Genomic DNA, 6,934 nt, shown 5'->3' with positions numbered 1-6,934 from the left:
TATAAGCAATTATTATAATTAAAAAAAAAATTCACATCATTTGCGTCACTCATTAAACAAACAAGTGACGTAAATAAAGCAATTTTGTATTGTCTAGTCAGTCATTTGCGTCACTCCTATATAAACAAGTGACACAAATAACAAACAAGAAGTTTCTCAGAACAGCTATTTGCGTCACTCCTTAATAAAGGAGCGACGCAAATAACTCTTATATGAGTCACTTCTTTATAAAGGAGTGACGCAAATGACTCTTATTTGCGTCGCGCCTAGAAGCGACGCAAATGACTTTTAAATCATTTGTGTCGCGAGCAGTTGCGTCGCTTATAGAAGCGACGTAAATACACCATAAATGAGCTACGCAAAAGAGCCTTTTTCTACTAGTGGTATATACATATATATATTATATATATGTATATATAATATACATATATATAATATATATATATATATGTATATACCACTAGTAGAAAAAGGCTCATTTGCGTACCTTGGGTTAAGATGTGGGGCCCACCCAAAACTGTTTCTTCTTCCTCCCCTTTTCTGAATCAAACCTAAACATTTCTCAATTTCCATTGAAGCGCACCCAACATTCTCCATTGAAGCGCCACTCAACGTTCTCCACTAAAGCAGTTTATGAGTTAAATTTTTAATTCTTTTTTTCATCATCTAATTTCAATTTCTCAATCTAGGGTTTTATCCTAAATTTTATTCACATTACACACAAATTTAGGGTTCTCCTAAGCTCCACGACATCCTCCATTTCGGCTTTCGATTCATCATCCTCCACCATCATTTACAAGTCCTAGATTCCATTTCTCGGCTTTTGATTCATCATCCTCCACCGTTTTCTTTTAATCGAATTGTTGATGAACATTAGAAATTACGAGTTTGAGTTTTTTTGGGGGATGAAAACGACAGGGACATGGTGATTTTTTGTTGATTTTGCCTAGATTTTGTGCTTATAGTGTAGTATTCTTTTGCTATGTGTGATTAATGTCGCTAAATTGTGGGTTTTTGTTGAACAATTTGCGCTAGGGTTTAATCAAGAATGAAGTTTTGGATAGCAAAACAGGGGAAGGGTTCCTCGACTAATTTTCTGGAATTTTTGCTTTAAAGTTTGGCTAACTGTTATGTTTTTTTTTTGGATTACAAAGGATTAATTTTTGCTTCTTTTTTTTGTTTTTCTTTTTACCTTTTTTTGCTAATGTGTACGTTTTTTAATAGCCTTCAATGGCTAGTTGTTTTGGAAATTGATTACTTGATTTAATGTAGTATTTTTTATTAATTTTAATTAATATTTAATTACATGTGGTTAACGGTGAGTTAGATGATAGTTAAGTGGCTGGATTTTGGGTTTGAGTATCCAAAGAGTAAAAAAAAAAAAAGAAAAAATTGAGTACCCAAAGGGTGAAAATGTAACAATTGAGGGCCTATTTGTATAGTTAACTCTATTGTTTTATGAAGGATTTTTTGGTACAAATTAAGACCCTGTTCACTTCCCTAAAAAAAATATTAGTAAAAATAATTTCATTTCAGTAAATATAAGTTCAATTTAGTGAAATTAATTTCAGTTCAGTAAAAATAATTTCAATTCAGTAAAAATAAGTTCATTTTAGTAAAATTCAGTTATCTTAAAGAAGAACTATAATAGAATATCAGTAAATAAATAATTTCAGTTCAGCAATATAATTTCAGTTTAGTAAAATTAATTTCAGTTCATTAAAAATAATTTAAGTTCAGCAAATATAATTTTGTCTCGGTAAAAATAATTTCAATTCAGCAAAAATAAGGTGAAGTAAACGGGGCCTAAAGAAAGGTTTCCCTCATTGAAGCCATTATCGTTCAATAAATTTTACAATGTAAACACATTGTTGGAACTTGGAATATACTACCTAATAAGGGAAAAAAATAAGTGATATTCATTAATTATACATTGATGATTTCATTCATATGGTTTCAAAGTATATTTGTTCTTACATTTAAATCATTAACGTTGGTACAAGTGGGTTATGTGAATGATGCAAAAGGTAAAACCGGTAACAAATAAAGATGTTAAAACCATGAAAATAATAGTGAAAGTAGGCAAAATTGGGATAATTAATTGTAGATCTCATATAAGTTGTGACGTGTTTTACGGCTGCCCTAGAGCATATTTTGCCACCACCATAACAAAGATACCTTCCAATTCGCACCCCAATTGTAATGCTGAAATTACTTAAAAAAACTGCTCGTATATATTTCTATGAATATGGCTTTGTGTTTAGGGTTTTCAACATACTTAGTGTTTTTTCATCTGTATTAATCTTGTTGTATTTTGAAATTTTATTTGATCCTTATACTTTAAAAATATAGTTTGGACTCCATATGCACATAATTCACGTAAGGATTGAAATCATTTTTGAATACGTTTCAAACTTTTTAATTTCGAAACTATTATATAGTTATAAGTTGAATAATTGATCCATAATGTGAATTAGTTGGGCAAATAATGAGATCCCAAGTAGGAGAGGTTAGGGTCGACACCGCCCTGAGCCCAAGTCCTGCCTAACCAGAGCTCATTGCCAATCCAACAATCCCCACTATTAATCTTTATTCAAATTAAAATAAAAAGTAGTTTTTTTTTTTTTTAAATTACATAACACAATGCGCAACTCTCCTATATACTCTTCTTAGGTCTACCAATCAGTTTTATTTTCCCATTTTAATCTTTTTAAGACCCGAAAACTGATACCACTTTGTAACACCTCCAAATTACTCTCCAATAATAACAATATAAAACATGATTAAGAGAGTAGCTTAGGAGAATTACCGCGCACGTGATAACGTAATGCATTTAAAAACAGAGACTTGCAATGGAAGAAATACATCTTAGTTTTCATTAATTAATTGAAAATAGAAATAGTTTTTGAAACATAAATCTTTTTGAAAAATAAATCCAAATGATACTCATACTAATTCATAATAGTGAACCTAGACTAATTAAGTGATTTTTCCCTTCATCCCCGATGCAACATTTAGCTCACGTTGAGTCATCGTCATCACCTATCTACTTATCATTTAAGTAGGGTCAAGCCAAAACAAAAGAGAAATATGCGTTAGCAAAATGCTAAGTACATATAAGTGCTAAACACGTAAATTAGTTTAGTTGATTAAACACTCTTTCGAAATATATAATTCTCATAAAACATGGTTATTCGAATTTTCCATAGGCAAGATTTCATATTTGGGAAAACATCCCAACATTTATAATTCTCTGAAGTATTTTTCAATAAAGGTATAATAATCAACCATTTCATAAACAATTTTCCCAACCTAACTGTGCACACCCCTCAAACTAGTAACTCATTTACATAATCTATATGTAACACCCCAATAATTCTCTCTTTAAACCTGTGAGGACCCTGAACAATATTCAAGAGAATTAGTGGCGTGCTACCGCCACATGTTCAAACGTTAAGGCTTTATCATAAAATAACAGCGGAAAAACTAACTCAGTTATAAATAAGTTTCAAAGCCAATAACCAAAACCAAATTAAATCTTACAACTTGGAACCATTAAGGCCCTTATTCAAAGCCCCACAAAAGTAGTAAATAAATAAAACCAGAGTTTAAATAAAGTCAAACTTATGAAAGGAATTAAACTGCGAATAATAACCAACTCTCCACTCAAAATCCCACCACCTTGATGCAAGCCCAAACTATGTAAACGCCTGTGATGAGTCTTGCTCCCCAATATTACAAGTGTAAAGATTGGATCGTCACAGGGTCATTGAAAGGCGAAGGCCATGACCAAATAAAGACACACACAAAAGCACGCAATCAGCAAAGCTGAGTACATACAAGTTGCGAAATAACTTTAAAATCCCTAACATGCTACTAATAATCAAACATCATGCATCATTAAATTATAGACTCAACACACGACTCAACTATCAATTTTATTAAGTCTTCACTAGTTGATAGTAGCTAACTTATTTATTTATTTATTTATTTCATTGGATTAAGCAATAGACAAAGTTGTCCAACCCATGCTCCATTTGGAACATCAATAAAAGAAAAACCCCATGCCTCCTTTCGGAAACATCAATAAACATCCAACGACCACGGGCGCGACTCCGTGACCGTAGTTAGTATGAGATCTCACCTAACTCCTAGTTTTGAAAAATATTTGAAATAAGAGATTAGTAGATCAGATGGCCTCGAGAAAAGTGCACGGCTAATACCCCGTGTACCCCAACCCCTGATTGTCATTACTCCAGATGTGCACCAATCCAGAGTTTTATTGCTTATCCATCTTGCACTTTACGTTATTTACAAGTTTAGACTTGGTGATGACTCATATGCAAACAATACAATCAATCCACTATCAGTTCAATCAAGTAAAGTAAACTTTCAAATTTCAATTCTTGATTTATTAGTGACAAGCAACATTTATTGTTAAATCCTTTACTACCTCGGTGTATAAACACCTTGAGTGCATAAGGCACCCCACAAACTTAACCTCGTCATATAAGACTTAAATTCTTCCTTTACTCATTCTGTTTCCATAATCATGAATGAGTAATAAATTAATCATTTCACTAATCACATACCTTTGCCTCTAAGTGCACCTTGCATAATTAGAGCATAAACAATACGTGCAATATAGAATAGTGCACGTCATACGAAAATTCACAATGTATAACCAAACAATTTAACCCAGTCATCCCTCTACATGATACTAAGTTCTTGATCCGTCCTTAAACATGCACCTAAAAGCAAGGTTTCGTAATTCGTACGTACCTTGACTAAACGAATTGGTATGCCACTTTACTATCTAGAAATCACCTTCAATAAATTCCTCTCCTAAACCAAACAATACCATCTCAATCAATACCCAATCAATCAAATTTACAGCAATACTAACTTAATTTAAAACCTTCAAAATCCAAATTAAACAACACTTTAAAACCTTCCCTTTAGTTAAAATTAAAGGCTTTTATATGGTTCTTTAAATTTTATTCATAAAAACTTTAAAATACACTCTTATACATGAAATTACAGCAAGTTTAAAGTTTAATAAAAATCTGAAAATTATTTAAAAACCCCTAATAATCTCCCTTTATAATGGGTAATCACACTCTTTTATTAAAATCACAATCATACTACTTTAAATAAAATTCCAGCATTTTAAACCAATCAAAAATCTATAAAACTTCATCAAAATACATCTTTATACTTAAATTATCCATAGAAACATTAAATTATCTCTTACCCTTTAAACTCAAGCATAAAAATTTAAAGCATAAAAAAAACTTTGTTAAAAATCAAAAACTGCCCGAAAATCATATTTAGAGGCTGAATTTGGCCACAAAAGGGTGGTGCTCTCTACCAAAGGTGGTGAATCTTTCTTAAAACATTGTTTCCAAATGGAAAACACTACCTTTTCATCAAAATTGAACGAGTTCAAAACCTAATCGGGAATAAAACGGGATTAATATTAACGAACGGAAATCTAAAAATTAAAACAAGAATTTACGTGTTCAAAATAATATGGAATTATGTTAAACTAATCATTAGTTATAATCACCAAAATTTCAAAACATCATTACTATAAAAGCCCTAAATCAATTGTTCATGAAAACCCTAAAATCATGATTTTCAATAATTAAAAACCCTAGGTTATAAAATTTACAAAATCTGAAAATTATAACACTGTAATTATAAAGTTTAATCATCAAAATACAACTTGATACTAATTAAATTAATTTCAAACAATAAAATCAAAACCCTTAAATCATAATTATAATTACACAAATTAATAAAACAAAGGAGAAAGAAAATAAGACTAACCTTTTTGTGTGGGAAATTTTTGGGGATTAATGGGGTATTTATAGGGGAGAATGTTGTAGGGTAAATAGAAAGATTGGGCCTCATAAAATTAATGGGCCAAATGAATGAAATGGACTAAGCTTTAGTTGTATTGAAATAAATTATAGAATGAAGGTTCATAAAATAATTTGTACCAAAATAATTTTTTGACCCAAATTAATAATTTAAAACTTTTGAAATTAAATTCCGAAAAATAACAAATAAATATTATAAATAAAATAAAATTTCATTTATAAAATATTTAAAAAATAAGGGGGATTACACTATACTCGAGGAAAGACTAGATCATACAAAACTCATAGTCTTATCATTTATCCCCGCATAGTGGGAGTAAAGAAAAATCCAATAAAACACCTTTGATAAATCAATCTTCGAATTCCCATGTATAGGATGATTAAAATGATAACATTTCCTCTTTTAAACAATTTGGTAAACAAAGTAAGTTAACAAACAAGCTCATAAAGCATTTAAATATTTAAGATCGAACAACCATTTTTATTGAAACATGTTTATAGAATATAGATTATAAACATTTATAAACCATTGTTCAACATTCAAACATAGTTCATCATTTAAAACATAAAACACATTTGCATATAAACTCACATAGTTAAAGATCTAGCCACGAATACGTATCTTGATCTTTGCACACAAGTACGAATTCCTAATTTCCAACTTGAAACTCTCCCTACAATAACCAATAACTCTTATTCAATAACTCTTCAACAATAAACCCAAAGACATAGAATACAAACTCTAATCTAGTTGTGCATGAACAACTTAAATATTACTTTTTATAAAATTAATACTTACTTTTATAAAACTAATCTTTAGTAATTCATTAATAATAATAATAAATTCTATAAACATGTTTCAATAAAAACGATTGTTCGATCTTAAATATTTAAATGCTTTATGAGCATGTTTATTAACTTAATTTGTAGGGCTATTGGCTATGGCTTTAATTTCTCCCTTTCTCCTTTTCTTTGATGGGGGAATTAGAGAAGGATGCTATTGCGTTGCTGAAGCGGGTTCGGGAGTTCGCTAAGACTCGGGATATTGG

The sequence above is a fragment of the Chenopodium quinoa genome, unplaced genomic scaffold (genome assembly GCF_001683475.1).
Source record: "Chenopodium quinoa cultivar QQ74 unplaced genomic scaffold, ASM168347v1, whole genome shotgun sequence".
NCBI lineage: Eukaryota > Viridiplantae > Streptophyta > Magnoliopsida > Caryophyllales > Amaranthaceae > Chenopodium > Chenopodium quinoa.
This window is presented reverse-complemented; position numbering follows the sequence as displayed.